General features: G+C 50.2%; 1 long non-coding RNA gene across 1 annotated transcript; it reads left to right on the forward strand.

Moving 5' to 3' along the window:
* Window positions 1–16,551: 16,551 nt before the first annotated feature.
* Window positions 16,552–17,840, forward strand: LOC115936583 (uncharacterized). The gene is made up of 2 exons (XR_004071993.2): window positions 16,552–16,947; window positions 17,241–17,840. It is a non-coding gene; the product is annotated as an uncharacterized LOC115936583 (long non-coding RNA).
* Window positions 17,841–18,787: the final 947 nt, after the last annotated feature.

An 18,787-nucleotide genomic window follows, 5' to 3' on the forward strand; every position in this document is an offset into this window, starting at 1 on the left:
CAGGTCTGGGGAGCTGTCAGAGTGGCCAGTATGAAGGCCAAGGGTGAGCCCGAAAGTCAGAAATGCCAGGGGGCAGCTCTATAAGCTGGGGGGAGTGGAGGCCCCAAAGAGGGAAAGTCCTGGGGATAAGACTGGCCAAAAAAATAAAAAAATAAGAATAAAATAAAAGCCTTTAGCCAACCTGACTGCTCTCATTCCTCTTCTTGCTGGGGGAATGGGGGCAGGCAGGGAAGGCTTCACTTCCCTGGGTAGAATGTACATAGTCAGCGGTGTTTGAAGGCAACATGTGACAGGATCCGCCGCCTCTGCAACTTTACAGCAATCAAAAAGTGCCTTCCCAACTTCAGCAGGGGCATGTCGCAGAGAAGGGTGAGAAGTCCAGATGATGCCATCATTCTGGAATGATCTCTCTTATAGCCTGAAGGCTCTAGACATCCGTGGCTCTAGACATCTGATGTGGTAGATATCTGATTCCCCTGAGTGGAGCGAGCACGTCTGGAGCAAGGTCCCTGGGGCCAGTGATAACCAGGGAGCCCCCAAGAATTCTCAGGGCCCTGGCACATTCTCTGTGCTGTCCTTGGGTGGGGTGTGGTGCCTGGGACTGAGGAGGCATTTCACAGTGCTGGAAATCTGTACTTACTGTGCAAAGTGTGTTGTGGGTCATATAAAGACTGGCAAAGTCAGAAAACTCATCAGAGGCAGGGTAAGAGAATAGGTCATGCTTGACTGATGTGTAGCCAGTGGTCATATTAAAGATATTCAACAACTAGAACTACACAAGTCCCTGCTGAGCAGAATGGATTCTGGCTGAAAACCAGCCCTGTGTATAGCAATGGTAGGACCTCTGTGGCGTCCGGCTCACGTTTTTTTAACAAAAGCGAGGGACAGAGAAATGGATTGGGCACATACTAAGCTTTGAACTATGCCTTCAGAATTGGGGTGCCAACTGAGGCCCAGTGGATTGGAACCCGACCTTGATGAGTAGGGCTATGACAGCTGGAAGCAGGACTCTGGTCCAGGAGATCATGCTCATCATCTTGATGATGCCATCCATAACACCAGCAATTCAAGAGGCCAAGACCATCACAGAGTCCAGTTTTTCAGGGGCCTCTGGCATCTGAGATGGATAAAGAAGCCTTCAGGGTCTTCCTGGGCCTCACCTTGACTTTGAAGCATGTTCTGCTGGAAGACCTGACATTGGGTCCTTTTGGGTTGGCATCCTGGCAGCAATCCATACCTGTACTCTGGCTTTCCCCCAGGCAACATGCTGGAGGGGTCGCCATGGCAGAATAGGCCTCCCCTATCCTCTGCACCCTGGAAGTCCCTGCAGGATGGTGCAGGACCTGGTCCAGGGGCTGCTGAATGCAACAGTCTGTTGCTAGTGTCTGATCATGCTGGTGGTTCTAAGGATGCTTAGCTACAATTTTTTTCAGAATAGAGGATCTTTCTCAGGTTAGAGAATCCTCAGCTGGCTCCTGTGGTTTGGGATGGTATGGCAAGGTTTTCGTCGAGTGGTTACCTAGCTGGGCTAGTTGTTTGAAAATGCCAATCACTGAAGGTCAAGTGCCCACTCCAAGTGGCCAGGGCTGAGTTTGCCTGCCTCTTAGAGTTGTTTCAAGCCACAATGGTCAGCCTTCAAGGCCCACCAATGCCTGTTTCCATTGAGTTTGTCTCTCCAAGCCATAAAGCCCAAGAACGTGGATTGGCTTCACACAGAACTGGAGTCTATGAAAAGTAGGCATAAGAGCAGAAGTTCCCTAGCAACATGGTGGCCCCATATACATGGTTGGGAGGCTTTTACGTCAGGTAGACATGGGTGGGCTGAGTTAGGACAGTCTTGGATGAGGGCAGAAAAGAGCAAGTCCATGGTTTCCTGAGGAATTTTTGCTCACTTTGGGGTCCAAATAATATTCCTTTCATTTTGAGGAGGTCTGTTGACAAGGTGGTAATGGAAAAGTGAGTTTTGGGATACCTATAGTAAACAGATAATTTTTATTATCCCTGGTGTGATTAAGGGTTGCTATTTGATTATAAAAACCTGGTCAAGTTAACCTCAAATATTTTGAATATATATTTGGGGGAGGGGACACCAGCCAAGGATTTGCAGTTCAGTGGGGTTTCCAGCAGAGGCTGTGGATAGCAGTTGAGGAGCTCGTGGGCACACTCTTGGCGGTAGTGGGGCACCCCAGTAGCAGGGACTCATCGGTGCTGTCTGCCTGTCCATACTGCTGTGGACCAGAGTTCCGAAGGCTCCTGACACCCTGCAATCTGTCATGACAAAGATGATAATTAGCTGCAATCCCGTAGGTAGCCAGATCCTCTCTGCCCAGGGTTTTAAGGTGGAGGGTTGGGTCTTAATTCCTGGTGAATGATATCATCCTCAGGGGCTGGCAAGGGATAGATGCAAAGGAGCATCTATCAAGCTGAGGAATGTGCCATGCGTGGTTCCCTTGGATGGTTTGCCCATTTGGTGGTGAGGATGTGTGAATGTGAAATGCACACAGGTGAATGAGCATGTGTGAGAATAAGCGTGAATGTGTGTACCTGTGAGGGAGGTATAGCAGGAGGCAGGCTTTAATGCCTACATAGGAAACCATTGGCCCACCCCAGGCAGTGCCTGCTGGGCTGGTCAGGAAGGCAGGAAGATGCTGAGCTCTATTAACCCATTGTCTTCTGCCCAGTTCATTCCCTACCAAAAAAAAAAAAAAAAAAAAAGAGTTGAGGGTGCCAGGTGGGACAAGCCCCAGCCAGTAGAAGCATCTCTGACCTCCCACGGAAGGGTGATCAGTGACCATCGCCAGTATGAGCAGTGGCTTACCTTCTGGAAGAAGAAGGATCCAGAGATCAGGACCATTCAGGCCGACACTCAAGCAGCAGCCTTGGCTGGAGTTCAGCCTTCTCAAGATTCTGCTACAGTGGAAGAGAGCCTGGGGAAGCTGCCAGCCACTGTGGGGTAGTCCCACTCCTTCCAGAAAGGATTGTTCAGACCTAGAATGGTGCAGAAGACAGGCCCTTCCCAGTCCAGGCATAGTCTGGGTGACAGCACTCCATGGCAATGCCGGGGTTGGTGCAGCTAGGATGCAGCTGATGGACTTGGCACTTGGCCTCCACTTGCCAGCAGGACCCTCAAGAAGGAACTGCAATATCTCCAGCTATTTTAGGATCATGCAGAAGATGTTATTTATACTGCCACAGTGTCTGAGGAACAGTACATAAGGTACATAAAATGTGCTGGAGATGGCCCAGATCAAATTTATCAAACGGAAGCTTGATTTCTTCCAGGCTGAGGATCCATGTAAATAGTCACAGTCTCGGTGCAGCTTCTGCACACCCCAGTGCATCCAGCTATACCAGTTCCAAACTCGCTGCACACTCTCCCAGCCACCCCCAGCATCGTGCAAATCCATTTCCAGCCATTTCTAGAACCAGCAGAGGGATAGGTACAGACTAAGCCGTAAACAAGTTTCAAATTAAGAGATAAAAATTACTTTCAAAAAAGATAAAGGATCAACAGTGTAACATCTTCGTTAAGTGTCTACTGTCTGTTTATAAGCATGGGTTGATCCCAAGCGTCCAGTTGGCCAGCCCCATTTTATGGTGATTTCACTACAAACCACCCCAGAACGCAGGCCAGGTTATGGGTAGATGAGATACCGCTAAAAACATAAAATCCCATTGAGTTCGCTGATAATCATTGTGTGCCCCCATCAAAATTACCAAGCAAATTAACCCTAACACTATGGAGTGTTTTCAATTAAGATTACATTAAAACAGCCCAATTTCCATCTCAGCATTGCAAATGTAAGTTCCATCACTGACTGTTTTGACAAAAATGATCTCTAAAGAAAAGGCATCTTGATTAAATTAAAGGACAGATTACCTCATAGACATTATTTATAAACATGTTGTTACTTGCCAAGCTATCTTATGATCAAAAACTCAGTTCTGCATTTTTGTATGATCTCTATTTTCTGAATATAATTCTGTCATACAACTTTATACTTTCCTTGAGCAGAATTGGCCACACTTAATAATCGTATGGTGAGTTATATACAAACCGAGTATTTTCAAATGAGCTCTATTCAGCCATCAAGGTAACATAACAATTGGCGATTCTACCCCTAGAATAATTCATTAATAGTTCTCCCCCCAATAATGAACACAAATTTCTTGGTAAGCTTATTTATCTTGGGATATTTTAATGTCCTTCCCTGATTCTTATAACTGGGACCTGCAAAACCATAAACACTTGACATCCTGCAGAACTTTTCCAGATCAATACAGATCAAACCTTGATCTTACTGTAAATATTACCCTACTCCATTAAGTAATGAAATCCTTTTACAAAAAACATTTCAAAAGCCAATCTAAACATTCAAACTCAAGTACAAACTCAAGTACAAACACCCAGATACTCATACACTAACAAAATTTTTTTTTTTTTAAAGATTTTATTTATTTATTTGAGAGAGAGAGAATGAGATACAGAGAGCATGAGAGGGAGGAGGGTCAGAGGGAGAAGCAGACTCCCCGCCGAGCAGGGAGCCTGATGCGGGACTCGATCCCGGAACTCCAGGATCATGACCTGAGCCGAAGGCAGTCGCCTAACCAACTGAGCCACCCAGGCGCCCCATACACTAACAAAATTTTAACAAAATTGATACAGTCCAAGTTGAGCAAATCACTTATGTGTGTTGGGGCGGGGGATGGGCAATACGTGGGGGAAGCAGGTGGATTCTGAGCCGGAGGTAAAATCAGGCATTCTTTCCAGATCTACTGCCAGGTACCTATGAGTGCTCTTCCGTTTCTTTAAAAATCAATGGGGAGCTTTGCATCAAGCAACGGTCTCTATCTTTTCAATTAAAAGGAAAAAAGAAAAGAAAAAGTTGTGTGTTTTCAACTTACAACTTTATAATAACCAAAGTTCATGGTTTCTTGGTTCTTTCAGGTCTGGTTCTCTGAGGCTAAGGATGATTTGTTCTGGATGTTCTTTGCTCCTTGCTGAATCAGTCCTTAGGCTTCATCATTTGCCTTTCCCAGGCTTGGAACCAGCATCTCCTACATTTCAATTGTTTTTGTAAGGTTCCAATGAGGTGATCAATTAATAGTTTATCTTTCATTTTTCCTCTTGCTAAAGTCCCTCTGCCTTTCCCCTCCCCCAGTCCTCTAGGTTTTAATTTCAGTCCCCCCCTGCAAAGCCAGAGCACATCAGCCAAGTCTTGCAAGGACACCTCCTAAGGCCTATACCGAGTCTGAGGCTAGGAGTCAAACAATTCACAGAGACTCTGAAGATGTTTTTTTTAAATATCTTGAAGTAATAGGGTTAAAATAGCATTTTTTTTTCTTGAGTCTCTGTTATGTTTGGTCCCATGCCAGAGGCTTTACCTACATGATTGCTGATCCAAAAAAAAAAAAAAAAAGGGAAATACTGTATTTCATCAAATCCAGCACACCTTGGTTCTAAGATTCACCATTACTTCATGTAACATTAAAAAAAAAAATCACAATCAACTATATTGTAACCTGTCACTGATTGCAAATTGCATCCTTATTTCAGAGATGCTAAAATGTGAAGAAAAAAAAAGTGCATGTTAGAATTGATGACAAAGAATTTTACAGAGAAGTTGGGTAATGTGGCCAGAACCACAGAGCTGATAAGAGGCAGAGCTGAGTTTAGATTGTTCTATAGTCCGCTGCTCTTGGGAGGTTTGAAGGCTTTGTTTTCCGGAGTGGTTTCTTCTGCCCTGCCTGCCAGTAGTCAGCAGCCAGTTTCTAAGCCATCTGTCCTGGAAAACAGAGCCTCCCCTTTAAGTTAGCCAGACTGCTAACTGAGCTAAAACTGCCTTTTTGCGACTGCTTCCCCTCTGCACAATGCCTAATTATAGAGACTACCCCTTCTGCTGCCGCTAGATGATTCTTGGTGGGTCGGAGGGGAAGGAGTGGGTGTCGGTGAAGGCTACTCGACCTTCCCCTCTCTCCCACAGCTCCTTGCTTCCCTACTCCTCGTCTCAGGCAGCCAGGGGCCACAGCACAGCCAGCAGATTAGCAGGATCGGATTTAGGGAGCTAGAAGATATTGGGATAATCCACTCATGCCTCTCCTTATCAGATATTCTTGCTCTTCTCTGTCAAAATGAGCTGCTTCTCTGATCCCTAACTCAACTTCACCCCTCTGAGCTGATATTCTGTGTCTCCAGAGGTGAACTCCCAACTGCCGTGCCCACTGCCGGTTTGTTCCGTTGATTGACTGACTGATTGATTGATTATTCAGTTTGTTCCTATTTAGTGAACAACTACTATGTGCAGGTACGCTGAAGACCGACTATAAGCCAATACACATACAATTCCTGCCTTTCTGGGGTTCACAGCCTAGCAAGAGACACAGATATCATCTAAGAAACTTGCAGATAGATATAAAATGACAACTGCAATAAAAGGTTCTCAGGAAAAGCTGTGCAGAGACAGAGCTCCCCAAATATTCTGTGCATTCCCCTAGGCCCCTTTACAGTTTAGATTGGGGCCATATGATTAATTCTGGTCAAGGACCTTGAACTGGGGTGTTGTGTGGGGCCTCCACAGAAAGACTTGGAGAGCTGGTCTGTCTCTTTCAACACTCTGCTCTGCTTTGATGACCTTGGGCACCATGCGTTCCAAATGGTGTAGCTACAGGATGGAGGAGAGCTACCCACCCCACATTGAACTTTACAGTTGGGGGAAATCAACCTCTGCTGTGTTTGCTCATGGAGACCTCAGGTTTGACTGAGTAGCTGATGGTGATCACCTTAACCGATATAGAATCACATGTTCCTATGAGGGAAACCAGGGAAAGAATTGATCAGGCAAAGGGTCAAGAGAGGCCTTCTTAGGGAAGTGAATTTAAGCCAGGGTCAAAAGGAAGAGTGGAGGTTAACTTGGAAAACAGTGTGGGGAGGAGCATTCCAGGCAGACTGACAGCTTGTGCAAAGGTCCTGTGGCTAGAGGATGTAGGACACATTTGATGAAATGGATACAGGGCCAAGGGACAGGGGGAGCTCAGTATGAAGGACTCATCTACTCGCTGTCAGGCCAATCTGAGACAAAGCCTGACATCCAGGCCACACACTTGGATGCTACTGCCATCTTTGAACCATGAGGAAATGGATGATGGGGGACACCCTGTCATCAAAAGGTTATTGAAATCCCCTGGACTGCCATGGCCTGTAGGATGGGTCACCCAGGTTCGAAATGGGGTCAGCTTTGCCCTCCCAACCTCCTTGGCCCCTCACAGCCAGTGTCTTGCCCATAGTCTATCCCTCTGTGTTGCTGTGTCTATTTATCTAGTGGGACCAGGGGGCCTGGGGAGGGGGTGGGGGCAGGAACCCTGGGAATCTCTTACTCAGCATTGCTGAGGCATGGAGCCTGAATTCTGTGACAGGAGCCTCAGGGCAGCTGGGCCAGAGGGCCGGCATCAAATGAGAGGACCATGGTGAGGACCACAGGGCATGCGAAAGAGGCTGGAGGGATGGGACAGCGAGGCCTGCGGAGGGCTGATCTGACCTGAGCCACCTCTCGTGGTATGCCACAGGGCCTTGACTTCCTCTTGTGAACAGAGCAGTCTAACGCATCCACCTGGGTTGCCCAGTTCACATGTCTGTGGTGCCCAGAGGCCTCAAGGGAGTATGGGAGGCTGGGCAGCCATGCTCCCACCCGAACTGGTGCCATGGTCCCCCCCGCCTCCCCGCTACATCTGACCAAGGCTGGCTCTTCTGTCTCCCTGAGGGAAACTCTACCTGTCACGCAGCTGCTTAAAATCCTGCTAAGAGCTCCCCTTTGAGCCCAGTGTAAACTTAGGCCTGGAGTCCAAGGACCCTGAAGCTCTGGCCTCTGACCACCTTCCTGTTACTCTCCTCCCCATCCCGTCCCCCACTGACCTGAGTCCTAACCTTCTGGAGCAGGACAAGACCTGTTGCCATGGGTTGCATGCTTGCCTAACCAATATCCAGTCCCTGCTTCTTCCTTGAATCTAGTTCCATGCAGCCGTGTGCCCAACCTCAGGATGTAAATCTATTATGGCAGTCTCGTTCCCAGTTCTGGTTTTCTTGTATCCAGGGAAGACCACATGACTCCATTAGCTCAAGGAGAGCTAGGTAGGGATCTCCTGGGGGGTGAGGCAGTGTTTTCTGGAAATGCTTTTGCTTTCCTAATAACTGGGAACACCTGTTATTGTTATGGCTGGTACCACCTTTTCTCCTTCTCTCCTTGACTGCAAATGTGATGGTTGGAGCAGGGGCAGCCATCTTTGAACCATGAGGAAATGGATCATGGCGGTCACCCTGTCATCAAAAGGTTATTGAACTATCATTACCATCCGTCAATTTCTGGACTTTGTATTATGTATATCCCCTTGTTCATGTAAGCCACTGTAGTCATTTTCTGTTGCTTGCAGTTGAATGTCATTCCTACCTGATACACCTATTTGGGAGCCTAGCCTCAGATTTCTTTGATCTCCTCAATTCCAACTACTCTTACCTCTGCTTCATTTCAGCATCCAAATCCTGGATCTTGTTATCACCTCGAACTACTCCATGCCTGAAATACCTGATACAAACTGCCCATTTTCTGAGCCAGACTCTGATCCTTCCTTATTCCCAGGGTGATGGTGAAAGGATGCCATTGATTTGGAATTGGAAGATTATTTTGGACTCCCTGTGGGAAGGGTCAGGATTCTCAGGTAAACTCTTCATAATATTTCTCTCCAGTGTTCACACTGGATGAAGTCATCCAGCTTTCCCTTGTGTTTGGTCATCCTGCTTTCCCTTGCTTGGCCATCCTGCTTTCCCTTGAGTTTCACACACACCCTCCCACCCACCCTTGTCTCTGGGGATTAGGCATCCCTCCTCAGGGTCAAGTCCAGCCCCTCCACTCAATCCTGTTCCCTCTGCTGCCTTCAGGACTTGCTCCATCCACTCCTATCGCCCTGTGATGCCTTCAACCTCTCCCAGCTTACCCACCACCTGGAAACATGCTCAAACTTTCCTCCACCCCCACCCCCAAAGCACCTTCCTTTGACCTTGTACTCACTCTTTCCTTTCCTTTTGCCCCAAGCTTAGTGAAAGAGCCATCTTCACTGGGTGGAAGGCCCCCACCACTCATTGCTCCCCATCCTGGCACTCTGCTTCTACAACTGTTTCCAGAAGTCCCCAGTGAGTTCCAGATGATCAGGCCCACTGAATACATGTCATTCCTTATCTTCCTGGACTGCTTTGTTGATTCGACCTGGTGACCACGATCTCATTCTTGGGACTTCCCACTTCCTTGGCTTCCAACATAGCCTCTTTCTCACCTAGCACTCCTTCTACTCATTAACCGGTTCTTCTGAGAGTCCTTGATGGAGGCTCAGGATCTTGAGACCCAAGTCTTGCTCCTCAGGGTTCTGTGCTCAGCGTAGTGCTGTTTTTCCCCACACTCTGCCGCGTTTCTCATCCATGTTAGAATTTCTATGACCTCAGGATGCCTGGGTGGCTCAGTCGGTTGGGTGTCTGCCTTTGGCTCAGGTCATGATCCCAGGGTCCTGGGATTGAGTCCCGCATCGGACTCCTTGCTCAGTGGGGAGCCTGCTTCTCCCTCTGCCTGCCACTCCCCCTGCTTGTGCTCGCCCTCTCTGGCAAATAAATAAATAAATAAAATCTTTTTTTAAAAAAGAATTTCTATGACCTCTTTGCTGCCAGTGTCTTGATATCTATCTTCAGCCCTCATACTGCTTCTAAGGTTTAATAAATCATTCGATCACCTATGGATTACATCTCTAGCTGCCCCATGAACATTGCCACATGGCTGGCCACCAAGGCCAAGTTCCTCAGGATGACATATGTGCCCTGCTCTTTCTTCAGTCTTAATAATCATTCCAGACTCACTGGGCTTCCCAATACACGCCATGATGCCTCATACCTCTGAATTTTGATACACGTAGCCTGAAACTCCCTTTTCTGCTTCTTTCCTCCCTGCCTCATGCTTACTCATCCTCAGTGCTCCCCCTCGGCATCGCCTCTTTGCCAGGAAGCTTTACCTGCCTGGTGTCCTCAGGCAGAGCCACATGCCCCTCTTCTGGGCATGTCTCTACTGCTCACATATCACAGCGCATTGTGTCAGATGATCAGACCCAGCCTCCCTCGGTCTCCCTCTCTCTGTCTCTCTCCACCTCTCCATCTCTCTTTCTCTGTCTCTCCCTCACAGCCCGCACCCCTCTGCACACTTGCTCCACGGTCCCCTTGATAGCTTGTGGAGTTTTGCCTTACATGTGGTGCTGACACACACTCTATGTCTCTTCCCAGCTGCACTGCCCCGAGACAGCTTCCAAAAAAGCAGCAGCACCTCTGGGCACTGGGACTCACTTCCACATCCCTAGGAGAAAGTGATTAGGCCACCTTGGGTCAGGGATGACCCATGGGAAAATTGGGGATAGGGGTTGGAGAGGCGCCTCCTGAAACACAGGCTGCCTATCTGTGGGAGCCCTGCTTTGACTTTCTTGGGCCCTCACTCCTTGGAGACTGGTTGGGTGATCTGGGTAAGGGGAAACACAGGTTTAGACACCTAGGGATCTCAGGGCTCTCAAGCGGTAAATGGCTCCCACAGGAGCACCCAAGGAACATCTGCCAACTCAAGGCTTTCTTGAAACCAATTCTGGGGACTGAGCCAATGTCATTTCTGTGAGCCCTTAAAGAGGAGGACTTCAGGCAAAGAATCGATCAAAATTCTGATTTTCAACAAACCTATGAATCATAATGCAGCATTAACAGCCAGATGACTAGCAGACATCCCTGCCCAGATAACTTCATAAGAACCATAATCCACTTGGAGATGCTTGCTCTGGACATGGGGAAAAGAAGCCAGCTTTAATGCTGTTGTCTAGAAGTTTCTTTTTTCATGGTTTATTTTTTGAATCAGTTATACTAGAAATGGGTATCATTTCCTTCCAGGCCGCAGCTCAGATAGGCAACCCTGGTGGAGAGGACCACTCAGTAGAGTGCCTGGCCAGGCAGAAGGGAAACACAATCAAATGCCTATCTGCTGGGACCATGCAGTGATTGAGACACATACATAACTGACCTCTCCATGCCTCATCCCCTTTGCTGCTTTGTTTATCTTTACAGAACTTCCCATCTGACATGCCATGTAGTTAACTTACTCCCACACACTTTAGAGTGTAGCTTCCATAGGGCAGGGATTTTTTTTTTGGTTCTTTTGTTCACTGCTGCATCCCCAGGACCTAGGACAGGTGCATAGTAGGTGCTTAAGTATTCATTAGAGGAATGAATGAAACACTAGGAGCAAGGTCTGTGTAGGGTACTGGAGAAGTGGAATCCATTCTAGGGGTTCGGGGATGGCTTTCGGCAGCCAGCGTGTCTAAGCTGCATCTCTAAGTATTTGCCAGGCGAATCTGGGTAGGAAGAGGAAAGAGGGCATCGCAGGCAAAGGACAGAAGGAAGGAACAGCCTGGTGAATTGTTGGCCCCCCCTGCCTTCAGTGTGGGAAGGCTTCTGGATGTGGGTGGGGCTGCAGTGGCTGTGGGCAAGGGCCCAGGCTGGCAGATTCTGATCGGGGAAAAGAAGAGCTGAAGTTACAGGTGTCCCTCTTTGGGGCGGGTAGGGCTGGGTGACACACAGGTGCTCACTCCTGTGTTGGGACTCAGGGGTGGGGAGCTGTTGGCATGTGGTGGCCTCTCCCAATAGCTGGATAACCAGCCCCTCTGCAGTCAATCACACTGGACCACAGAGCTGTGGGCACTTTGGGATTCAGTCTGTAGCAGGGGAGAGGTTCAGGATCTTGGACAGCAGAGGGACAGAAGAGGCCGGGACCTGGAGACGAGCACTCAGCATGGCACAGGATTCCCAGTGTCGGGGGGGACAGTACGTGGATGGAGACTTCAATCCAGCTCCTTTTGGCTGCCGCCGCTCCTGGCCCTGCCACAAGGGAGTTACTGCTGGGAAAAGGCCTGGTGCCGAAGAAGGCCTCCTTGTTCTTGCTTGGGATGATGCCCGTGCTCCACTTTTAGCTCAGATGGCAGAAAAGCCCCACCCTGGGCTTCCTGAATGGTCAGTTTACAGTCTCGTGCTCAGCCACAGTCTTTGAAGGCCACTCCAGGGGGAACCAGAGTCACTAACCCCTTGTGTTGAACCTGGGCCCTGAGACCCATCACCACCTGTCCTCATGGTGAGTTTCCCTCTGAGGTCCTGCCTGCACCGATCCTCATTTGGGACCGCCTCAGTCCGTCAGATGTGCTCTTGTGATACCGAAGGTCAAAAGCCCTGGGGCCAGGGTCTGGGTTGCTTTTGTTCTGGGAGGCTCCGTGGCCCTTATGCAAGTATGCCCACCTGGCCCCAGGCCAGCTCTGCAGAGCAAGGAGCGATGACCTTGAACACTGGCTGCCGCATCCTCAGAGACCATTCTGTGGCCCCACAATGCTCCCAGCGGCATCACACCTCTGACGTGTCCTACCTAGCTCCCACTGGACAGAGGGCCCCTCTGTGGTCAGCCTGGAGCTTGCACTTGGTTCCACTAGCAGTTCGCTCATGCCCTAACTCCCTTGCTATGTTGACCCCCTCTGGGAAGCTCCCCATTTAGGCTAAGGCTCCTTCAAAGCCCAGCCCATGTCCCCAGGATCCAAGTGTGGCTTGGCAGAGCTCAAATGTGAGGTGAGCTTTGCCGGACCCTCAGGCTGACACAGATGTGGCCACATGCCAGGCTGGTACAGATAGCCTCCACCCCCGGCCCCCTGAGACCTGAGCAGGAAGTAGGGAGCGGGGGCCCGGTAGGGCTGGAGGAGAAGGGTTCTCCTCTCCCCTCACCTTGCTCTTGTTTATATCCTATCCACCTCTCACCGATTGGGACATACATTGAGTTGCTTTGTATCCCCCTCCCCTAAGCTCTGCTTAGGCTACTTGCTTCTTCCTGAGCTGGAGGGGGCCCCCTCTTCCCTCACATCTACACAGGATGCAGAAAATACATTTTGTTAAAAGCTAAGTTGGAGGTAGGGCAAGGGGAGATCAAGTAATTTAGAACATCTTTCTCAAGGCAATAGCTTGACTTGTGAGGCTGTTTTTTTCCTCCATAGAAGTTGAATGGCACTTAGATATTTTTCTTAATTTAACTTTTGAAACAAATCCTAAAATTTCCCCCTGCAGATGGGGCACAGACTAAGGTGAAAGTTCAAGTTCTCATTCATATTTTTTAAACTAATCATATACTTTACTACTCATCCATTCCTCACATACAAATACAAAGTTCTTGCTCAAAAGAAAAACAAAAGCTTTTGTTTGGCTCTTTGAGGAAAAGAACTGAGATCTTCTCTTTGTTCCCATCTTCATATTTTCTGAACCCTGAATGAGTCGAACAAATGATGGAATCTGTTGGGGCAGCCTTTTTTTCTCTCATCCCAAGTCTCTGCTCCCTTTCTGGCCTCCCTTGTAGCCCACACAGCTGTTCTGCGTATTGCAGAAGAATGTGGGGTAGCTACCTGTGGTCATCTACTGCGCATGTGTGTGCTGCTGTTCCCCCCAGGACACGATGCCCGCATCTCAGGACACAACACACTCCCTGCAGTTGTCAAGGGGACGCAAATGGGTGGGTCAAGCACTCCCCTGCACTCTGCCATCTGGACATTTGCTTGGGAGATGATAAAGTTGCATTTCTTCATACCTGCTTGTGTTTACTGAGTATTTATGGAGAGAAGGCTCACAGAGGATACTGAGTCCCTTGCTCTGTCGGACTCCCCCTGTAGGATGCAAGACTCCCACTCGGAACAGAGTACCATAACAATGGTGACACAGCAGCTCCATCCACCCGAGCCTCAGTGGTCGGCTCCCTCACCCCTACCCCCACCCGTCTGCATGGGAACCCACACGGTCCCCTTTGCCCTACATCCTATCTCTGGCACCTAGTGGCTAAAAGTCTGGGACTTGGCTCCTGAGCAGCTGGTTCAGAATCTGCCTCTGCTACTCACTGGTTGTGTGACTTTTGTCCATCTCTCTGAGCCTCAATTTCCTTATCTATACATTGGGGATTATACTAGGACTCAGACGCAGGGTTTCATAGGGTTTCGTGAGGACTAAATAAGATTGTATTTGGAAGGGGTTAAGTGCAGTCCCTGGCATGCCAGGAGTCAGGGACTCTAGTGACTTTGATCTTTACCTGCCTGGAGTCCATAACCAATTCTGGCTAAAGAGCTCTGAGCTGCAGCGGAAAGAGGAGAGGGCATTAGGCTCTGCTTGGGGAAATAAGACTAACCAATGGTGAGAAAAGAGAGGACAAATAAGAGCTAACTTGTGATACTGGCCACAGAGAAATTAGGGATTAAATAAGAAGAAAAGAGAGGACTGGGTGACTAAGGAGGTCTCAGAGCCGCTAGAGCTGATGTCCAGTGGGACCAAAAGGATCCTCTTTGGGTAAATAGAGGCCGTTCTTGCGAGGCTGGGTTGGGGATGACTGAGGCTGAGCCAGCCCCCAGCAGACCCAGGTGGTGGGCTCAGAAGATTTGGTACCACGCCAAGGTGGTTTGCACTTGGACTTATTAAGCAGCTACTATGGGATCGGCATACATTTGTAGAACAGCCCCAGTTTCACAAAACATTATTTCGGGAAGTATAAATACATGACTTGCAGGCTTGCTGTTAAATATATACCTAGAGGCTTCCTGGATAGATGTTTGGCAGAGCTGAAAGGCTTACTTGTTCTTCTGTGGTGAGAACCCAATTTAGAAGTTTTTGAGGACAAATCCAGGCTTGGGTTGGTATGATTTTACTCTATAATCACTGACCCTCCCTTATTTTTCTAGTCATGCAAAGCTTCTTTACTTAGAAAAAAATATTAGTTATAAGTTGTTTTTTTTAAAGATGTATTTATTTATTTGAGAGAGAGCATGAGAGCATGCGTGCGTATATGGGGAGAGGGGCAGAGGGAGAAGGAGAGAGAATCTTAAGTAGACTCCGTGCTGAGTGCGGAGCCCGACGTGGGGCTTGATCTCACAACCCTGAGGTCAGGACCCTGAGATCACTACCTGAGCTGAAACGAGGATTCGGATGCTTAACCAACTGTGCCACCCAGGCGCCTCAAGTTGTTGTTTTAAGTCAAATACCCATTGCACTTGGTTTTGCGGTTATGCAGGAGAATGGACAATTCTTTGGAGATGCCGCTAAAGCAATTAAGGCGGCTGTGTCTCCATGTCTGGAGCTCATTGTCGAATGTTTCAAATGCAGACAGGTAGATGGGGACTCGGGCAAAAGAGGAGCAATTGTCGCATCTAGACGGAGGCTTCATGAGCAGTTGTATCTTCCTTCCGTTTTTCTCTCTGTTTGGAAATGGTCAAATAAAAAGGTGGCGAAAGCCCAGTGGAGTCTGGGGAAAGGATGAGGTCAGAGGGGCAACTGTCCCCTCCTGGTGGGTAGTTTTGGGCTCTAGCCCAGGGCCCTTCCCTCTTCATGCCCGAAGCTGGAGAGCATTTCCCCTACACTTCAGGGCTCTTTAAGACTTGGGCGCACTGGCTTTCACTCCAGACGTCCAGTTTCGGCTGTCCGCTGGGGCCACCTCCATGCCTCTCACTGGCTTCATCCTCAGCCTGTTGGACCTTCCGAGGAGCTACCAGACCCTGGCCTGGCTGCCATGGCAACACAGGAGCAGCCCCTGGAGGAGAATGAGAGAGGATGGAGAGCCTCTTATTTTTAGGATTTCTAGATGTGGGTTTTTTGGGGGGACATGTTGGATAAACCCTGAGAATCCCTGCAAAGCCCCTGTCAGCCCCGTGTCTAGGGCAGACATCTGGGAGTCCACGGGGAGGAGAGGGAAGGACTAGGTTCCTCTCCTTAGGTTTTGCAGGGGGGTAGGTATCTGAGGAGACAGGTCTTGTGGAGGAAATATAGTCCCACTGGACTTAATGAGAGATTTATGCCTTCCAGATGGAGTTTCAAGGGTGATTTAAACTGTGAGCTCTTTAGACCTTATTTGCTAACTTTGGACCTAACCTCTGTGAGGCGCCCGATGCCACTGTGTAATAAAGTGGTCATTCATTCATTCATTCATTCATTCCAACCATACTTACCTAGTGCTTATTTTGGGTGCAGTACGGAGCCAGCGCTGGGAACACAAGGGCTCCACCATGCCTTCAGTCCGCAAATGCCCCAGGCGCTGGGGGAGGAGAGCTCCCTCCAGGGGGAGGTGGTGGTCAGGGCAGCTTTGTTTGAAGGGGTGGAACAGGGGCAGGTAAAAGAAAGAGGGCTTGAAAGGAAATAGAGGAGGGCCCTTTCTTGCAGGGTGGGTGTGGGGGACACCGGGAAAGAAGGCACCATCTGATCAACGTGCATTCTCTGAGCGGATGGAGATTAGTGGGCCTCGGGCAGGCTGGGGAAAAACCTAAAATTAGCCCGACCAGCTGGGCCTGGGCTGTGCAGGAGCCCCCCACCCCCCTCGCACGCCCCTGGCCTCCTCGAATTTCAGAAAGCATGAGTGTGTGCAGGAAGAGCATGCTTTGCCCCGGGTCACCTCCAGCAGAACAGGTCACCTGGGGCTAGGCTGGGCAAGGGGTAGCTCAGTCCTGCAGGGCCAGGCAAGAGGGAAGGGGGAGCCCCTGTCCTTCCCCCTCTCCTTCTTGAGACTGCTTCCTCTTTTGCTTCCTCATTCCCCTTCTAGATCTGCAGGCTCTGGCAGTGTGGCCTGTGGCGGTCAGAACGCTGGCTGGGCCAGCAGGCAGGGCAAACCCAACCCGGGCAGAGGCCTGAACAGGCACCTTCCTGCAGCATTGGGGGAGGGGCAACCAGAAAACCCTATCTTCACCCACTGTACCCTGCGCCAGCCTCCTTCCTGACCTTGCCTGAAGTTCCCCCAGTTGTCACCACAAGCAAAGATCAGGCGCTGTCATCAAGCTCAGAAGTTGTTTGAAAAGCTAATCTTGCCTTAGAAGGCGCTGGGGCTGGTTTGAGAGGTAAGGAGCAGTGTGGCACCATGGGAGTTGTGGGCGGGGAGGTGGGAGGAGGTGGCCAGCCCGGTGGTGGTGGCAGAAGTGGGGGCTGGGGAGCTGGGCAGCCTCTTTGGTGGCGCCCACCACTTTCCCATGCAGCGCCCATCCCCACCCACATCAGATGTTCCCAGCATGGTTTTTCTTGTGGGCTGACCTGTGTCCCCCCCAGTTTCATGTTGAGTTCTAACCCCCAGTGCCTCGGAATGTGACTGTCTTTAGAGGCAGGATCTTTAAAGAGGTAATTATGTTCAAATGAGGGCTGGAGTCCTTACAAGAAGAGGAGACTGGGACGCAGACTCCCATAGACGGAAGATCATGTGGGGACGCAGGGAGAAGATGAATAGCTACAAGCTGAGGAGAGGCCTCCGAAGCAACCACCCCTGCCAACTTGATCTTGGACTTGTAGCCTCCAGGACTGTGGGGAAATAAATTTCAGTTGTTCAAGCCGCCCAGTCTGTGGTGCTTATCATGGTGGCCCCAGCCCACTAACACAGTTCCTCTCCCCAGAAGGCCCTGTCCAGTGTCCTGTCTTCTCATCTCTCTCCACTCTGGGGTCTTCCCTCCTGGGCCACCAACTCCAGGTTTCACAGTCTCTGAGACCGCTGCAAATGCAAGCCCTCGTGCCCGTGATGTCTCCTGAATGGCAGGTGTGCTGGAACTTTCTGGAGAATGAAGCACAACAACAACAAGCATGAGCAGGAAGGCACCTGGAGGCCCGTGATGAGGGCGAGCACCCAATGCCCTGTCATAAATGGCTCAGCCTGAGCTAACGGCACCAAGAGCCGTCCTTCCCACAGCTGTCAGATCCTGGCAGCCCCCGTGCCCAGCAGCGTCATCCATTGAAGTATTAATTTGGGGTTCCTCTCTCTCCGTAACTGCCTTCACCCCCTTGCCAGCACAACACCTTGCTTGTGTGTCCCAGCCTTGGGAATCGGTGGGACCTAGCATGGCCCATCTCCGAGAGACCTCAGCCAGTGCAGGCTGGCCCCAACCCCCGCTCCCCAGCTTTGCGTCCCTTCTTTGGCAGAGTGGAGGGGGGAGGACCTTCAAGGAGCAGCGATGAGGGGCGGTCTCCATCCCCCACCCGTTAGTACCATGCTCGGGGCGTCAGGGAGACCCTGTGGCGAGGGAGGGTGTGTTCGAGATAAGAGAGTGGCGGTCTGTAGAATGGGGGCTGTGGACGCGGGCTCACAGGGGCCCCGTGTGTAAAGGAGAGGGAAGGGCACATTGTCCGAGAAGGGAAAAAAAAATCTACCTACCCCTGGCCTGCCCATGCCACGCAGGCCCTCAGGACCTACAGCCCCAGGCTCTGCCCTCTCCTGGAGCCCTGGCTGCTGGTGGGGGGTGGTCCTGGGCCGGGCTCTGCTCCAGTTCTGGCCTCACCAGGGTTCTGCCGCATCACCCACCCTCGCGGTACTGAGCTCTGCTGAGAACAGTGTGCTGGACACCCACCCAAGGTCTCCTTTCCCCTTCTTTCTACCAGCAGGAGCCCGACTGGGGTGGGGGGTAGCCTTGTACCCTTGTAAAATACTTCCTAGGATCCTTTGGAGCTAGTGGTGGCCATGTTGACCCAGTTCTGCCCAGTGGAATGAGAGGGGGAAGTGACTCAGCTAGCGTGTTCGTCAGCCCTTTACCTCGGACTGCCGACTTCACCCTACCCCTCTCCCCCTTCCTAGAAGATGGATTAGATGCCTGGAGGCACAGCAGCCATCCTTCAACCACGAGGCTAAAAGCCCAGGTGCTAAGTGTGCTGGAGGACAAGGGGAGAGGGAGTCTGGCTGACCCGCTGAAGTGGCACCAACCC

This window comes from Leptonychotes weddellii, chromosome 3 (assembly GCF_054177405.1).
Source record: "Leptonychotes weddellii isolate Sample4059 chromosome 3, ASM5417740v2, whole genome shotgun sequence".
Lineage (NCBI taxonomy): Eukaryota > Metazoa > Chordata > Mammalia > Carnivora > Phocidae > Leptonychotes > Leptonychotes weddellii.